An 18,753-nucleotide genomic window follows, 5' to 3' on the forward strand; every position below is an offset into this window, starting at 1 on the left:
CTCACTTTAAAACCCTTAGCCAACTTATTCAGCGTCATGCTTATAGCCAGTGTTGATGCGTAACTTGTGGGGAAGCACTAATAAACAATATATCACTCCAGGGAGCTTTATGCTCTGGACTCCGTAGTTACAACTGCTCTATATAAAGGTGACTAGGACCATAGGTTCACACTGATGACAAACCCTTTAACCTCTATCCCTTCCTCTCCCTCCCCAAGCCTCCTTGCTGCTTCTGAGTATAAGGGTAGTGATGGTTATATGCAACTGTTAGTTCCAAATCAACTATCAGATGATGAAATTTTGAGACTCTTTTGCTCAAAGCAGCTCAACAAGGTTGCTCCTAAGAACCCCAGACAAGAAGTTGTTTCCTTATTCTCTGGGGTAATCAGATTCTAGAGGTCAAATGAGGAGTAATTATTAGATGTTCTTCTGTAAGTGAACAGTACCTGGGCTTGTGGAGATGAGCGAAATGTGGAGATTCTGATAATCTGATTTGGTTTCTAGAGAAAGAGTGGCTTGGATGATAAACTCAAGAACATTTTTTACATTTGAAACTTGAAGGTGGACCATTGGGAATTTTATTTTAAACTTACGATATGGGGTAATCGTCCTGCCTAATAGAGAGCCTGTGACAGGGACACCTCCTGTCACGGAGATCCTCGTTTTGACATTGGATTTTCTGGCAGTGATGCCTTAGCCACATAGCTCCAACTCTGAAAATAATCATCGCTGGTATAATTCTAAAATCCAAATGGACGTCCCACATTAACAGCTCTCCATTCCTGGGCTCTGACTGCATACTTAAGCACTTGGCCTGAGTAACATCATCTTTCTGCCTGTCATATAACTGTAAATTACACTGTGCTTATGTGGTCTATTATTTTATAGAATTCAGCTGATGCACAATTCTTAAGACTACCAGCCTTAAGCGCTTTGAAAACTTGTAGGACATTTTCCAAGAGCTGTCTGAGCAAAAGTAGGAAAAGGTCAAGGGTGGGACAGAAACCAGAATTTCTTATGGGTTACCACTTGATTATGGGTAAAGGCAAACTCATTCATGACTGTTTTTGCCGATAGAAATCATGATTTTTTTTTTTTAGACACACCGCTAACTTGGAAAATAAAAAGGATTTGATACAATAGTTTTATTTTTTTCTAGAATATACAAAGACTTTTAGAACTTTTACATATTTTATCTCTAGTCTGCTATTTCATGAGTGCAGGTCAAGCAATGATGATCTAAGTCTTGTTTGGACTTAGCTTTGCATCGTGTCATTGAGGGGCATCGCATGTTTGCTTGAAAAGTCTTACGGAATTATGTTTGTTGTTAATGCTGATTCATAATTGGCAGATGGGGTCAGTTTCAGGCCTCTCCTTGCTAGGAGAAAATTTTCCACTGCTACTGGAAACAAATAAATAAATCATAGAACATTCCTCCCTCCTCCCCCGTTCCCCTATTGTTTTAAACTAATGGCATACTTGGCTACTGTAAGGACTAAAGTGTCCCCATACACTGCAATTTCATCTTGGTTTCAGGCACCCTGAAGCGCTTTTTATGAGGGCCTTTGGTATAAGGAATCTCTAGGGGAAAACCTATAGAAATGGTTGCATTCCAAGAACAGCCTCATGGTACCAGGGATGGGATTTGGTCTGTGAACCACATTGCTTCTCCTTTTATGTGAAGATCTTGCCTTTTCACTTCCTTCTGCAGGCCTGGGCCGCCAGGTGCTGTCTCAGCCAGGAAGACAAAGCAAAGTGTGGGGTCTGTCCATATGCAGGTTCGCCTCTGTCCCCAATTCGAAGAAAACCTTGCCATGAATTAGAATTTCTTGGCAACAGCACCACCCAGGGAAATTTGTAGACACAAAGGAGCCTTGCTAGCCACACTGAAAGGATAAAATAACTGGGTTTTTTTTATTTTTGTATGTGATTTGTGTGTTCTTCAGTTACTGTAAATTTGTTTCTTTATTTGAAACAGCAACTTGGTAGATGAAATAAAAATACATCTGCCCCTGTTATCCAGAATTTATCTTTATGAAGATGCAATCACTAAATAGATGTAGCTCTAAAAATGAAAGCACATGTGAATGCAATCAGTCACACACTTAGCCTTTCTTTAATAGATTCATTTCCATGTTCCTTTAATAGACACATCTTTGTGTAGATTTAGGGGCTCTCAGACATTATCATTCAGTCTACCTGTTTGCAGTTTGGTATTTTAAAGTGGGCAAACATTATAATGCAGTTATTTTTTTACTGCATCTGTCCTTAGTAGGGAGAGAAGGAAGTCATTATTCTTTGTTCTCCATGAACTTCCCACCTCCACTCCTTCCCCTGAGGAGAATGGGATGTTGGGGTCCCATCCATTTAAAAGGCAGAGAGAAGATGCAGGATGACAGCCTCGCCCTGAAATGATTTATGTATGGGTATGTCAGAGACCTTAAGCATCCAAACGTGGGCTGCTTCTTTCTGCCAGCCCATTCTAAACATAAATGCCGGTGGGGGCTAATTTGCCTCTCCACTTAAATGGAGATGGTTCAGAGAGGGTCCTAATGGGGCTTTTAATAGCCATTCTCTTATGAATCTTCACATTCTGCTCCCTTTAGAGAATTCTTGTGTTTTCACTTTTTGAGTACAAGAAGACATTACAATCTTCTTTAATCACTCTTTGTGCCTGTTGAGGAAAGAAGAATACAATTTCCTCTGGCCTGTCCCAGCTGGCTCAAGTTGATAGGATAGCTGCTCTGATTCTAGACGGATTGGTGGATGCCCTTTATCTTTTCATTTTACGGTGTCATGCAATGGGCTTTTAATTACCTTTGCTGGACCCCACGACTGGCAAATGCAGAAAATGGCTCTGTGATTCTAGTTCACTTGGTATAGTTGATTCTAGTTTACAGTTAGCATATGTGTTAGATTTGAGATTTGCTGAAAGTTTAGGACAGCTCCCCAACTTAACTTGAATGGTGCCAGAGGGTGAGGGGCAGAGTTTTCCTCTCCAGAAGTCCCTTTGTTCTCCCAAATCAACTGACTGCTTGCTTAGCATAAATGGGAGAGAGGGGGATGGGAAATGTTTTAACCCCAAAATGCCAAATCTTACCAAGTACGGTGAACTCAGCTACTAATGGCATTAAAGTTGGTGAAACAAGTTATAGTGTCTACCCATTCATGTTACATGTAGCATTGACAAGTTAAAAAGCACTCCTCAGTTACACTGTATGCTCATTTTAGAATATACATATCCTTATTCTATCTAAAATTCCCCAAATAAACAATGTATTGCCATTACTGGGACATGCTTTTACCTAAGATTGTTCATGATTTTGCATGGCCCCTGCCTCACCCTGATTTGTTTCTGCTAATTGGCGGAATTATTTCTACAGCCCTACATCCCTTTAGTTTTCCTCACAGGGTCTTTTGTGTGGCCCTAAGAACTTAGTCCCCTTTAAATGTATCATGTCCATCCCCACTCCATCCGACCAGTACCACATGCTTGATATATAAATGGTATTGCTGAGCGTTTGCAGTAGCCTTGAGATCTGAGTCTAGTATCAACCCAATTGAGATGGGAGTGACTTCTAATTTCAGTGGGATACCATTCCTCATTGAGCTGGTAGATGGACCTTGTCACACCTTGTGAGATTTTGTTGTTTATATTCAAGTATAGAAAATATTCCACAGTAAATACTTCATTCCTTAAGCCCTTGTTGTGTGCATAATACTATATTTGGGCAATGCAAAGTTGAATTGGATGTAGATTGTGCCCTCTAGGAGCTTGACTCAAGTAGGACAGAGAAAGCATGTTCAAAATTAAGTAAAACAAGGTAGTGCATGAGTGCCAGAGAGAAGGAAGGAAAGAAAGAAACATTTAATTCTGTGTTTGAACACTGATCTGTGCCTATCTGTACTACACACATTCCTCCAACCTTATGTATAAAATATGCTTGAGATTTACTAGGTTATGTTGTGAAAAAGCTTTCATCTAATGGCATGTTGGGGGCTGGATACTTTTAGGGCAGATGAGTGTATAATGTGAATGCACATGTCTATAATGGCCAGAAAACAGCGCCCATGTCTGTGTCATTGGGAAATGATCAGATGTAATTAAAATAATTAATGTAGAGCCATATGCGATATCTATTTCTGAATATGGGTATATTGACATTTCCTGAGGGTCATTTTGGAAGTTACGTCCTCAGACTTGTACCAAAGTGAGGAACATAGAATTCCAGAATTTCAAATCTTGAAAGGGTCTTGGTTTTCTCAACTATAAAAACTAGTGTTGAACTCAGTGATTCTTAAAGCCAAATGAGGCATTGCACTCTCCAAGGTCACGCAACTGGTTATTAACATTGATGGTTGCAGGGCCCAGGACTCTCAGATGCCCAGGACAGTTTACTTGCTTTCTATCACCTGAATATACCTTGACTCACTTCTGATTCTTTTCTTTTTTTCCCCTTCAAAGGAGGCAAGAAAATTCCCTTTTTACTTTTAAGAGTACTAGTACATGGAATTTGGGGATCAGCTAGGTTCTAGACCAAGCTATTGAATATTGGAGAAGGCTTAATTTGATTCATTTTCCACTTCTAATGTGTGGTAAATTGGAAAATAGACACTGTATTGAAAAGAAAGCCCCAATTATAACTCTAGTCTTATAAAAATTATTGTTGCTTCATTAATAACAAATGGAGTGGGAGTATGAAGGGTGCAATAGGGCATACGTGGTAGGGAGTGGGATGGAATGTAGAACTAGATGGAAGTAGAAAGCAACAAATGTGAAATTGCTTTGTTTTTGACACCTCACCAACAAAGACAGTGCCCAAAACTTTACCAGCAAACCATGTGGTAAAGCAAACTTTACCATAAACCTAGTTTATGAAAATCTTTTGAAATGTTTTTAGATTCTTGAGAGGGTTGTAATAAGCAGTAGTGAAGAAACTCAACCTGAGAGGTTTTTTAAAAAGTCTTTTGAGGTCTGGTGGATGAAGTAGGCTTAATTTTCACCATTGTCCCTAATGAGGAAAGGAAAATGGAAGGGCTCACTTCACTTTTTTGCCCCAATTTTTCCTCAGTTACTTTCTTCCCTTCCCTACCTCCTTGGATCTCTAATAGTTATGATGGTGCAAGTTCTCTCCTGGAATATGTGTCTCACACATCTCTTTTACCTCTAACATCTTAGAGGTTAAAATCTCCTTCCCAGATGGGGGCTTCTTCATCTGCTATAACCTGCGTCTCCACCTCCAGATATTTTCCTGGGTTTCAGCCCCTCACTTTTTTTTCTAACCAGAAATAGGCAACTGGCAAGACAGGCTATGGGGTTGTTCCACCGTCACTTCAGCTGAATATGTCCTAAACCCCGAACTCGTCAACTTCTTCCATGGACTGCTTCCTTTTTCCTGGCTTCCCTATTTCTTTTAATAATGTGATTATTCGTCTCATGATCTAGGTTTGACATTCTAGTCATTGTAACTCCTTTCTTTTTCTTCAATCTAATAAAAAATTAGATTAAAAGATCTAATTAGCTGAAGTCTAAAATTAGTTGAAAAATCCCACTGACTTGGCTTCTGGAGTGCTTCAGCATCAGCCTTTCATGGATGGCACGCTCGGCCGTTGCCTTTCTACAATCTCTGTCACTTCCCTGGACTTGCCTTTCTGCCGCCATCACCCCAGGTGGCTTTCAAACCGTTAATGGCTCCCTCTTATACATAGCATGAGGCCAAACTTCCAAGAGTCTGGGTGTTCCAAAACTGGGTCTATATATTATTTGCAAGTTTTCCCCTTTTTCAGATGTAGTAAATGCCATCCAAATTAGGTGACTATGCCTTTCCTGCTTCTGCCTTTATTTTTGTTGTTTCCTTTAGCCTTTTTTCTCTTCCACCCTCTCCCCTTCCTGATTTTCTTTGTCAAAGTTCCACCCATCCCTTAACTTTCAGATGGTTGCCAAACTCCCTCCCTTGCCGCCAGCCAACTGTAACTGCTGTGATTTCTATACTGTTGTGCAAAACTTTTTTCTTCTTCATGATGTTTTATACTTTTTAGTTACAGTAAAGCTTTGCCTTTTCTTTTCTCTTTTCTGTTGTCTCATTTTTCCTGCTAGGTTTATGATTTAAAGAGGAATTGATGCCTTTGGTATAGTTTGGGTAGTCAGCTTTTAATGTATCACCGGCTTCTTAGAAAGCTTTGCACACCATGGGCATTTGATAGTTATTTGAGGAGCATGTTATGACTATGACTTAAGATTTGACTATGTCTTTTTCAGTGGTTCTCGGTTGTGGCTGTACTCCAGACCAATAAAATCAGTATCTCTTTGAGAGGGACCCAGGCATCAGTGTTTGAAAAGCTTTCAGGCGATTCCAGTATGCAGCCAAGCCATCAAGCCATTGATGTATAGAGAGTTTAATGATATATCAGAGTTAGGGTTACCTACTTCTTATATTGAAATATTTAATGTCTTGTGTAATTTGAAATCCACATGGACCAGAGGTTTGTAGTAAAACAGGATCATGCTGGTGGATGTGCTTCATGTGGTACTTTTGTTAATAGTAGCTGCCCAGTGTTGTTTCATTCTTCTTACTTTGCTTTCCCTCACCCTAAAGTATCTAAGGCAGTATGTTTGGCTCACATTTCCTGTGATCCATCAGGAGTTTGCTTAACCTGGTCAAATTCCATTTCTGGAAACTTTGTGGTGTTGAGCTTTAAACTCCAGCCTTGCTGGTTTTCAAATAATTCATTCTCAGTAGGCCCTTGGCCATGATTTTCCACTGACCTCAGCCTGCTCCATGGTTTGAAAGGGCTGGATGCATGCATGTACACCTGTTGGGTGATGCTGGAGAGGCATTAGGTAGCAGCTCTCCATTTTCTTACTGACCAACCACGGTGTTTGGAAGTGGACTCTGTTTATAAAGAATTTCAAAGGAGCCATCTTTCTAGTAAGAGGAGCAAAAATAAACTGTGGAAGAATTGCTGCCGAGGACATTCAGGCAAGGAGGCTGCCTTCGTACCCATAGAAGGCTTAGCTCCTGTGGTAATGACTGTGAGCGTGTGGTGATCTTCACAAAGCAGCCTTAGAAACGCCTCTTTTTCAAACTGTGATGTTTGCAAAATTGTATGTCCTGTAGCTACATCCTTTCATCTGTAAACTGTCTTTGATGGGGGTATGGTTGGCAAGAGAGAACATCAGGAGAGAAGCTCAGAGCTCAGGGTTGAAGGATGCCTTTTGGAAAGCTCAACCCAGCTGTGAAAACAGCAATTAGCTGTGGAGCAATTGCCCTGCAAGGGAGTGCCCACCTGCTCTTGACCTCGTTCTCACATTCACCTTCCAGAGCCGAGTTAGCAGGAATTCAATGGAGTGGTCATAACATTGGTGCTTATTTTTGGAGAGGCGGCAAATTTGCTCAGCATATAAAGGAGTGGAAATAGATTCTTTCCACCCCAATACCCCCTACCTTTTGAGCTTTTAGCATTTGTTCATATGATCACTACAGACCGTGTTAGTGTAGTGCAGCTCCTGACTGTGGTGTTGAAGGATGTCTTCTGTGAGGCCCTATGCAGAGCTGATTCTGCTGAGAGTGATGAGATGCTGCTCAAGGTCAGACCTGAGTCGACTTCATTTCTAAATTCCAAGATTGTTCAGCCCTAGTTTGTACATTCTCTTCTCCTTCTCAAGGTTCTTGCTTTTCTTTAATATGGACCAAGAGATTGTTTCCTCTGTGATGGGGATTTGCATGTTTGCATATGAGAATCTAACAAACATCTGTGTTAAGCTTTTGTTCTGAAGGGCTCAGGGTGTTTTGCTCCTGGTCTCGTGTCATTGGCATATTCTTTCTGTAACTAGGGAGCCGACAGATAATACAGAATTTCCCATTCGGAGGTGAGAAAATTGGGGCACAGGAAGCTTAAGCAAGTTGTCTTACTGTGGCTGCAAAGCAAATGAGTTGCAAAAAATCGGTGGTGGAATACATTTTTCTCTTCCCTCTTTCTACTTGGCTAATCTTCCTGTTGTAAAAATAAGCATCATACTGGCCGGGCGTGGTGGCTCACGCCTGTAATCCCAGCACTTTGGGAGGCCGAGGCGGGTGAATCATGAGGTCAAGGGATCGAGACCATCCTGGCCAACATGGTGAAACCACGTCTCTACCAAAAGTACAAAAAAGTAGCCGGGTGTGGTGGTGCGTGCCTGTAGTCCCAGATACTTGGGAGGCCGAGGCAGGAGAATTGCTTGAAATCGGAAAATGGAAGTTACAGTGAGCCGGGATTGTGCCACTGCACTCCATCCTGGCAATACAGCGAGACTCTGTCTCAAAAAAAAAAAAAAAAAAAGCATCATAGTACTGTCTCATATGTTTCAAACACTTCCTAACGATGATCTCATTTGAGCACCTATATCCATCATTTCAATGAATGCTCACAACAACCCTGTGAAATGCATATTCTGTTTATCCCCATTTTACAGATGGGGAAGCTGAGATTTGAGGTATTGAATGGCTTGCTAAAAATCATAGAACTTGGAAGTATTTGAGCTGAGATCCGAGCCTCAGCAGGGCCTAGCACTCTTACTTGTTACATCTATACTGACTGCTGTTTAGGTAGGAGACACTAGGGCAGAAACCAAAGGTTGTGACCTGGCAATCAGTGGCCTCATAGGGATTCCAGTAGTTCATTGGTCTGTCTTCTTTCTGGGCTTTGTTTTTCTCATCTGTAAAAGGACTGGACTATGCGAGGCACTTTTTCAGATCACAGTGTTTCATAGTAGACAAATTACATGGAAGCTTTGAAATCAAGCAGCGGTGGGACCTTGAGAAAGTCGCTTAACATCTTTGAGTCTCGTTTGTCATTTGTGGAATGGAGTTCTTAATTCCTGATAAGAATCAGCTCTCTGATCTAGTGTCTGGCAAATAACATCCACCCAACAAATGCTTCCTTCCTCATTTTTCTCTCAATAATAGTACCCAGAGACACAGTGCTCTTTCTCTAAGTGGTGTCTTTGGTCTCTTGAAGATCCCAGTGAGCTTGGAGAGCCCAAGAGACAATAAATGATGGAAGGCAGGGGAAAGCAGAATGTTGGTCATTGGATATGCTACTCCTTTATCCATCCACAAGAGAAACTCTCATTAAGTAATTTGTGCTTGGAACTGGGAGAGGACTAGCAATTCCCATTGCCCTCCAAAACTGGGCCTAGTTTGACATCCTTGGAATTTGCTTGGCTTGCGCATGCAAATGTCTAACCCGTTCCCCTTTCTTTCTCTCCAGTCTGACTTACGTATCTTAAGTTTTCCTAGCATGCAGTTATTTTTTTTTTAAGAGCCAGAATTAGGCATATATAACATGATATAGTGCTGGTTACTACACCTGCCTTTTCTGCCTTACCTGATGACTGAACTTACTGCAGCTTATGAGAGTGAATCAGGTTTTATGAGATCTATAAATATCTCAGATAGGATTTTTATTTCATTTTCCCCCTTCAAATAAGACATAATGGAAGCACTGACATACATAAGGAATATTCTTTCTGTGATAAAGTAGGGTGTTTTGAATTGGCCTCTGAAAAGCAGTAATTTGATGTGGTTGTTCATGTTGGGAGTTTTATGGGGGAGGGGAAGAATCATGCATATGCTGCTATAAAACTCAACGATTATATCTTCATATTTAAGGTTTAGCCTAGCACCTATGGAGAGATTTATTTCAGAGATGCCAGCCTGTGTGAAGGCTGCATTCTCTCCTTCTGTGGATTATATATTTGTGTTTTCTTAGCTACAGAGAAACCAGGGAAGGAAAGTCCCATTGGCTAGTAGGAGGTGGGCTCCCTGAAGGAACTTTTCAGTTCTTTGTCTCGTCTCTTTCTGGCTGCCCCAAGGGAGAATGTTCTCATTCTCTCTACTTCATGAATTTTCCTGTGAAGATTTTCCACTACTTGATATATCTCAGTTAGGTTTTTTATTCCCTGGAATTATTCTTTTTAAAAAAGATTCTTAATAACCAATACCAGGAATGAAAATTATTTTTCTCACTTTTCTCTTTGAGAAGCATCTAGAAGGAAACTTGAACACCTAACTTTAAAAAAAAAATTAAAAAATAAACTGTGACGCAATCATTGTAAATACCTCACTTTACCTGTCTATAAAATGGGCTCTATTTGCCTTGTCTTACTTATGGCCGTTGTAGCAAATGTAACTACAAACTTAACTATTGTTTTTGAAAAAAATTTGACTTTGAACCCTTCATTGTTTGTTTTTTTCTTTTTTTTAAGCACAGCCTCCCTCTGTTTCTTCCTCCAGTTCTCAGTAGCTTTGTGTTTAACTAGATGGCAATTTAATTTGTTCTTAAAAGAATAAACCATGCGAACTGAGTATACCTGAACCAAAGGTATGCAGAGGACTTTGGCTTAATGTCATTTTTTTTTTTTTTTTGCTGTTGTTTAACATCATTTCAGCTTGGAATATAATCCTAGCACTTTGGCTTTGCTGTATATACTCACTGTTCTGTGGTTATCAAATGATGTGACTTCTCTGGTCCTCAGTTTCTTCATGTGAACAGTGTAGGTAGATTTAGGAACAGTGAGATTATCAGACATACAGACAGTAAGCTCCTAGACTGAACTGGCTTGAGGATGTTTTATTTGGCCGGCATGCATATTTCAATTCTTTTAAATTTGAATGCCTTTAGACAGATCGTGCACTTTTCAATTAACCCTGTCCCCTCTATTTCCACCTCACTTCATTTCTGAACTCTGGCCCAGTGAACATGCTTTTGGGCTTGTGACTAGCATCTCTCTAAGGCATCGTCCCCTCCAAAATGTTCTGATGCGGGGACAACCTTTATTTATCAATCAGTTTCAAACTAGCTTGCTTTCTGCTCTCACCCAGAATCCATTTTTATTTCCTTTTAGATTTCTCTGCCTTGTTGAGTGTCTTTGTTTGGGATTCTATTTTATAAAGCAATTTCCAAATCGCATCTCACTTTTTCCTAGTCATTCAGGTTCTGTTGTAGATCATCGAAATCTGGGTTGGAAAAGACCATCTGGTTCACCCCTCCCCCTGCCTGGGCTTAGCAGTTGCTCTAGAGCATGTTCATTCCTTATTGGTATTTGTAACATTTTCCAATTTGGAAACTGACTCTGATTTTCCTAAGCATGCAGCCTCTTGGTCTAAGTGGGAGTAAAATGAGACAATACCAAACAATTTTTTTTTTTTCCCATCAGACATCCCTCATTAACAAAAAAGCCTGCTATTGTCACAGTTTCTTTTGCCACTCCTAGAGACCCAGCTGGTCAGCTGTAGTAAAAACTGTGTGTGTGTGAGAGAGAGAGAGAGAGAGAGAGAGAGAGAGAGAGAGACTGTGTGAGTGTATGTGCACGTATGAGTGTGTGCGCATGTGTGAGTGCGTGTGTGTGTGAGAAAAACACATAACCACTTCTTAGTTTTCTTAGTCTGACATAGAAGCATGTTGTAGAGAATTCCATTAACCACCATAACTGCTTATTTTTTTGTGGAAGTGGATTTTATATGACTTGTTTCACCAAGGAAGTGATGCTTTTTGTGTGAAAAAGTCCAGGATATTATAATAAAGTACTTTCCTTAGAATCAAGTAATGTGTTTTCTTCCTGCCCTTGGCACTCAAATACTGCCAGCAAGGCACTTGACCTTCCTTTTCTAATGCTTTCAGGATGCTATTCTGCATTAGGGCTGTTTTTTAAAAATGTATTCTTTTATATTGACTTCCTTATATTACTAAGGATATCATTTAGGTTGACCAGATGGTGACTTTTAGGGTCATTATTTTCCTGATTTAAAAAAGCCATTAAAAAAAAATTACTTGCTGCTGGGTGTTCTCCTTTTTTCCAATCTCTGATTACTTTTTTATTCTTTAAAAAAAATTTTCAGTGCCAAATAAAGGCCCAAGGTTATTATTTTGTGTGTGTGTGTGTAAAAATTTTCAAAACCAATGACTATTTAACTGTGTGAATTAGCTACTTTTAAAATATTTCTGAAAACTATTTCTAAAAAGGAAGAGAGAGAAAGAAAGGGAAAGGCAGACATTACATGGTCATAGAATGTCCTTGCACAGTTTTCCCTGCAAAAGAGAAGCAGAATGCAAACCAGTTGTCCTCCTACCCAAGATGTGGCTGCCTTTTTCCTCCAGCTTTTGCGCTGAGGAGCTCTTTTTTATGCCTCATTTATAGAGACTAAGACTTTACAAATATCAGAACTTGAGGAGCACTAGACATCCCTTTCCAATTCCCCCACTCCTCCTCAATTTGAAGATGACCGGCCTGAGCTTTAAAGATCATTATTTAAGTCCAAGCCAGTATTGGGTCCTCAAGAACTGCGAGCCACCTTTCAATGTTTTAAACATATTCACATGTTAACACAATGCATGGTGCGGCATGGCTGAGGGAGCTGCTTCTCGAAGGGTGGGCCGCGCTTCACAGGGCTTTATGAGCACAGTGTTGATAACACAGAATTACCCTGGGAGGCGGTTTTATTCCCATTACTATTTTCTCTCAGTCCTTCTAACTCAAGGAGACAAGAGTCAGCTTTGAGGTGCCATGTCTTTAACACCTCTCTAAGGCTTGGTAAACTCTCCTCACCCCTCTCTTTTATTCTCCCTTCCTCCCTTCCTTTCTTGCATTTTCTTTTTTTTTTTTTTTTTTTTTTTGAGACGGAGTTTCGCTCCTGTTACCCAGGCTGGAGTGCAATGGCGCGATCTCGGCTCACCGCAACCTCCGCCTCCTGGGCTCAGGCAATTCTCCTGCCTCAGCCTCCTAAGTAGCTGGGATTACAGGCACGCGCCACCATGCCCAGCTAGTTTTTTGTATTTTTAGTAGAGACGGGGTTTCACCATGTTGACCAGAATGGTCTCGATCTCTCGACCTCGTGATCCACCCGCCTCGGCCTCCCAAAGTGCTGGGATTACAGGCTTGAGCCACCGCGCCTGGCCACATTTTCTTTTTTTAAGTAAAGAGAACAAGTCTCATACTCAGAGCTTGTGACAGGCAAACATCTAGTTAAAAGTTTGTAATATTGTTTTGTTTTTGTTTTTAATTTTATGATTATCTTCTATTAATGGTCAGTTGCAGGAAAAGAATCTAAAACACATGCATGCAACCTTAATATGTAATGTCTTAGTGAGGCAATTAAAAATAAAAATAATAGAGGAATGATTGTACAGATGGAATGCTGATTTGGTAAAAATCTGTGAAGATGAAATGAAATTGAAGTTTGAAAAATACTGGGGTTGTGGGAAATTCAAGGGATTTGGCATCAGAAAACCTAGAATTTAGTCCTGACTTTATAAGTATAAAACAAGGCAAGTATTAAATTATATTTTCCCATATGAAATGCAGGGCTTATAATAATAGGATTGCTGTAATCAAATGACATATGGATGTGAAAGTGCTTCATAAACTATCACATGCTGTACAGTGTTATTGTTTTCTATTCTGCAGTGGGGGAGGCTTTTGTTTCAATCCTTAAACTATCACTTCTTGTTGGCTTTCTTCCTCTTTGTGATTTCTATTCAGTTTTCTGAGCAGGAACTTGGTAACGTATTTGTTCCAATGAGGCTGTTACTTGTGCCTTAATTGTGGTACTTGAAAAATTTCCCACTGGTTGTCTAAAAGGGGACGTAAAGCTTTGTAATTTATTTCATGTGTATTCATGTGTGTTTGGTTTAAACTAAATTTTGGAAAGTAAACTTAGTCTGTGGACTGTAGTATTGTGCAACTATTGAATAGATATTCTTCTCTTTTTTAAATATACATTTTTTTAACAATTATGATATTTTACTACACTCAGAAAATCATGTGCATCTGTATATGTGTGTATGTGTGGTGGGGGAGGGTGGTGGTGGTATTCAGGGATGAACGAAGTCTGGGTTTTGGGTAAAAGTGAGAATTCTGGGGACTGCTTATGAAAGTAGACGTCTGTGTGGCTACAGTGACTCATTAACAACGTGCTGTCACATGTTGTTAGATGATAAGAAAATGGGGACTTACCTGGATAGGAAATCTGGTACTTACCTGGATAGGAAGTCCTGGACTTACCTATATGTCTACTTCCATGGAAACCTGCTAGTTTATGGCACACTGGGGTCAGAGTGACAGAGCAGCATGTTGCTCTCTGAGCTGCAGACTCTTGTTCCAGCCCAGGATAAAGTTGGTAGAAGGTAACTGCAGCTCAGAAGGAAGGTCGAACTCAAACCCGAGGACCACAATGACTGTGTTGGCCAAGCCCCTGTGAACTCTTCAAATGAATATGCTGAGAGTTATATACTGCTTAAGACAGGTGCCATACTGACAAGGATTGGAGAGCTCAGATGTCAGGTAAAAAGCTGCACTATTATACTGCCTTACCTAGAGTACTGGTTGAAATGGAGGCATATCTGCAGCTGTTTGTGAGAGGCTCTCCAGATGTCTTCCTGTTGCCAGTAACTATGGCAGGAGTGCCATATCAACAGTGGACAGCACCACCGCTGAGCAGAGTGTGAGCACAGGCGTCAGCCAGGATGGATCATCAGAGATTTCTTAGACCACTAACAGTGCTGCCAGTAGAACAGATATGGGCAAGCCTGAGGTATGGGCCCAGGAGGCCCCTTTCTCTATGTTAGTCTGGCACCCCTGCTGAACGTCAGCAGTGATAAGTGCTAGAAAAATGTATGGCTAGTTTAGAAGACAAAGTCAGAGCCTCCGGGAGAGAGAGTGACAGCTCTGAGTGGGGATGTTGCTTTTAACAGATTTTTAATTTTTTCTCCTCAGAAAATTATTGAAGACTCATTGCCAAAAAGAAAACACACCAGTTTCTTATTACTGGCTATGAAATCAACATGACTGGGTGGGACTGGGGAAAAAAGTCATTCCATAAGAGCTGATGGAAACTGCTTCCTTTAGGTAGAACAAAAAATTGGGTGTAAGGAGACATTCCTTTGTTTTTGTTGTCTTGACCAAAGAAGGACAATAGAGGACACAGGTAATGACTGGGTATATTATACATTAAGGGCATCAAGAATTTAGAGAATGGGAAATCAGGTGAGGGTGGAGGGGTCATAGGAGATCCCTGCCCCCAAAGCAGACATTGGCAAAGGAAAAGTCAGAGATCGGGAGTGATGAAGATGGCCCCTGGGAGTCAGGCTGGTAATGCCAGTGAGGGAGGCAGGCACAGTATAAGACACTAGAGAGTGGTGGGAACCGTGATGTTTAGAAAGTATAGACCCTATCTAAAGGGGCAGCTGCCATTCAGCTCTAGTCAAATGCTGCTCAAAAGAGAGGCAGAACCCGTTGTCAGATCTTTTGGTTTTTTAAAAGAAGCTAGAAATCTGAATTTTTATTTCAAGTCCCTTAATTTAAAAAAAAAATGGGCAAAATAAAAATATTATATATGACAAAAAACCGTGGTGGGCTGGATCTGTCCACTAGGCTACCAGGATTTTAGCTCATCTATCTTTTTGGTTTGAGTAGCTTTGTCTTTATACATCTACTCAAAGCAAAAGCTTGCATGTAGAATGATCATGGGAAGCAGTACTGCCCGGTGGGTTGGGAGGAGCCTCTCTTGCTGTACCTGACTGAGTAGACCCTAGGTCAAGTTGAGTGGGTCCCTGAAGCTCACAGCTTCCATTTGCCCTGGCTCCAGACTTCCATGGGTAAGTGAAGATGAAGAGGGACAGGAATGTCAGCCTCTCGACCAACTTCTGTAGGAATTTGTTGGGACATACCTTTGGCTCAAACTTTCATATGAGAAATTCAGTTCTGGGGTCAGGAATGTGACAAAACACTTAAGTATGCAGCTGGATTTTTGCCACCAATATGATTTGCAGGGAAGTGTTGCCATAAAATGCTTGAGATCATGAGTTGGACAGACTCCCCATCTGGAGAGCCATACCTTTCTCTGTGAAATTAAATATTTATATACTTTTAAGGTTTAGTTTTGATTTTTAAAAAGCAGATAGAAGCTTACTCAACTATTTTAAAAAATGCTTCAGATCAAGGGGTAACATTCCAAGTTCACTACAGTTAGCTTTATTGGAAAACATGCTTTTGTCCTTTAAAGAAAATAAAGCACATCCTAAAACATTTCAAGAACTGGCTGATGTTACAGCTTTGGCCAGCCGAACCCATCGAAGCTGTTGAGGCCAGGGGCTCGTATTAGTATCCAGCATATCGTGTTATACGGGAGCTTTTCCAGCTTCTCCCAGTGGTGCTATCTCATTAGCTATCCTAAGATGTATTTTATTTTGAGGCACTTTCTCTGAGGGAACTGGGTGGGTGTGGTAGTAAGAACACTTAGAAAAGAGGGGTGAAGCCTTTAAGGGGGAAGGGGAGCCATGGCAGAGGGTGGAGTGGGGGATAGAAGCCTCTAGACTCTCCCACCCCAGCCACCCTGCACCTGGGGCCTTTCAGCTGTTAAAGTGAAAAGTCAATTATCTTCTGTAAATGAGGAAAAAAAGAAGGAATAAAAGTGTCTATTATATATGCTGATACGCATAACATTTCAAATAAAAGGATATATAAGCACTTGACAAACTGAGGGAGAAGGAGGGGAGAGTATGAGGGAACAAAGGGAGATTTTTACTTTTTATACCTTTTCTGTTCTGTTTAAATGTTTTTGACCTTCATATATGATCATTGCTTTTAATTTTTTTAAGAGCTATTTGGATGATGGAATGGTAGACCACATATGTTATCACATGTTTCTGTTTTTTGAAATTTTATTTGTTAACTTAAAAAATAGCAAGCATCTTAAGAGGACCCATAATTTGGACCATTAACCACTGTCTATAATTATAGTACAATTGTTGTTCTTTTAGTGGAGGCAACAAATTTGCCACACTTCACCCCTCTCTTAACCTGTTTGAGAAGATAGTATAGGAATCAGACAGAGGTCAAATATCGGCTTTATTATTAGTGAAACTGGATTGATACCCCATTGTCAAGTGCAGTCTCAATCTAGCTTCCTCATACTTACCCTGAGCCCAACCCCTTGTAGCTCATGGGCCAGTTCATACCATGGGAAAGTATATGTTGCAATGAACAGCAGTTTGCAAGGAATCTCTACACCTTACCTGTCCTGTCTGGGCATCAGTGGGGCATTCATTTTCTGGCCCCAAGCTGCTGCCCCTATTGAAGAGACCAGAGTAAAGCCTTCCAGAAAAGACGTCGGATGAGAGACGAATGAGCCATGCACTGTTTTCTCCTTTTTCTGTTTTTTTTTTTTCTTCTTTTCTTCCAATGGTACCAACACTTTCTCTCTTGAGCAGGAATAAGTTAAAGGAAGAAAGGAAGTCCAGAAGGCTTACTTCCAGAATACCCTGGAAGATACTTACTTACAGGAGTGGAGATCCCTGAGGGAAACACAGGATAAGAGAAAGGGTCCCCTAAGGAGAATGGGGACTGAGAGAAGAGGGAATATTCCAGTGGAGGTTAAGTGGAGGGTCCAGTGAAGCAAGGGGAAGGGTCAGGTGCAGAAAGCGAGACAGGAAGCAGCAGTGACAGCTTTACATTGGTCTGACTTAGGGGAAAGGGGCAAGGGTGTATTGTCCCAGGCCTTGGTACTTGAAAAGCACAGGCTGGAAAGTGGCTGGGAGTGGTCAGGGGAGAGGAGTGATCCAGGATATGCTTAATTCTAGTGTATCTTGAATTCCCCCAAAGTCACCTGCAGGAGAAAATGGAGAGAATTTGAGGAATATAGATGGTAGTCTCAATGGAAGGAAGGGTGGTATATATGAAGAAATGAGAACAGGAGAATCTCAGAAACACCCTGGCTGCATAGAGTGCTTTGTCCTTGATGTATTCACCTGTCTACTTGCCTGTTGGTTGCTTTACATCAGAATGTTATTTACTTGTAGTCCCACAGTTGACTGGCTTTTGCTGGATCAGGGTCTATCACCCATCAGCAAAGGATGAAGACATTAGAATGGTCACACTCATTCATAGTAAACCATTGCAATTCTTGAGAAGGAAGTAGCGAAGGCTGAATTTCATCGCTGTGACTTATTTATTTCTCTTTGGTGATTTTTTTGGTTCTCTTTCTTTAATTCATTTCTCCATCCTTCTACTTCCCTTCCTCATTCCTTATCTCTTTCTTTCTTTTCTGGGGTCCTTCCATGTGCCACACACTGTGCTAGGTGCCAAGGATCAGTGTTGAACCAGACATTGTCGCTGCTATTGTGGAGCTTAAAGTTTAGGGGTGGACTTGGAAGATAAATAAACACAGGCATTTAAATTGTGATCAGGATATAAGGGAAAGATTAAAGTGCCAGGAAAGAATATTCCTTAGTGACATTCACACTCACATCTGACATAATCTAGAATATTTCTACTCATCTTCCCAACAATGTTCTTCTCAAAACTTTTTCCTGGAAGTTTACAGTTACCACTCAAAAGGAATCTAAAATGGAACAGACATTTGAGAACACTTACAACTTTCAGGCACCTGTATTTCATTTATAATTAGTCTCTTTTTAGGTTTTATAACTTCCCATCCACGTATCTACCTGTAGTTTTCATCTTGCTAAGCAAAAAAGCTGTCATACTTTATACAGTAGGTATATTTGCTAGTGCTGAATAAATGTATTATTGTTTAAAGGTTCTTTAAAAAAAACCCCTCAACTTCTTTCTTAGTATATTTATAGTATTTCTTACATTGGAAAAAAATGAGGGAAGTAAAGAATAGGAAAAGTTATTGGGTCTTTCCATGTTACATATTAAATCATGTCAAATAAGATTTTGACTGAGCCTGCCAGTAAGGCCTTAATGATATGTTA

General features: G+C 40.6%; 1 protein-coding gene across 5 annotated transcripts in view; it reads left to right on the top strand.

The window, feature by feature from the left end:
• KLF7 (KLF transcription factor 7) overlaps positions 1-18,753 on the top strand; it is a 93,029-nt gene that overhangs the window by 4,041 nt on the left and 70,235 nt on the right. The gene's annotated exons all lie outside the window — the stretch shown is intronic.

Source organism: Saimiri boliviensis, chromosome 5 (assembly GCF_048565385.1).
Source record: "Saimiri boliviensis isolate mSaiBol1 chromosome 5, mSaiBol1.pri, whole genome shotgun sequence".
In the NCBI taxonomy this organism is placed as follows: Eukaryota; Metazoa; Chordata; class Mammalia; order Primates; family Cebidae; genus Saimiri; species Saimiri boliviensis.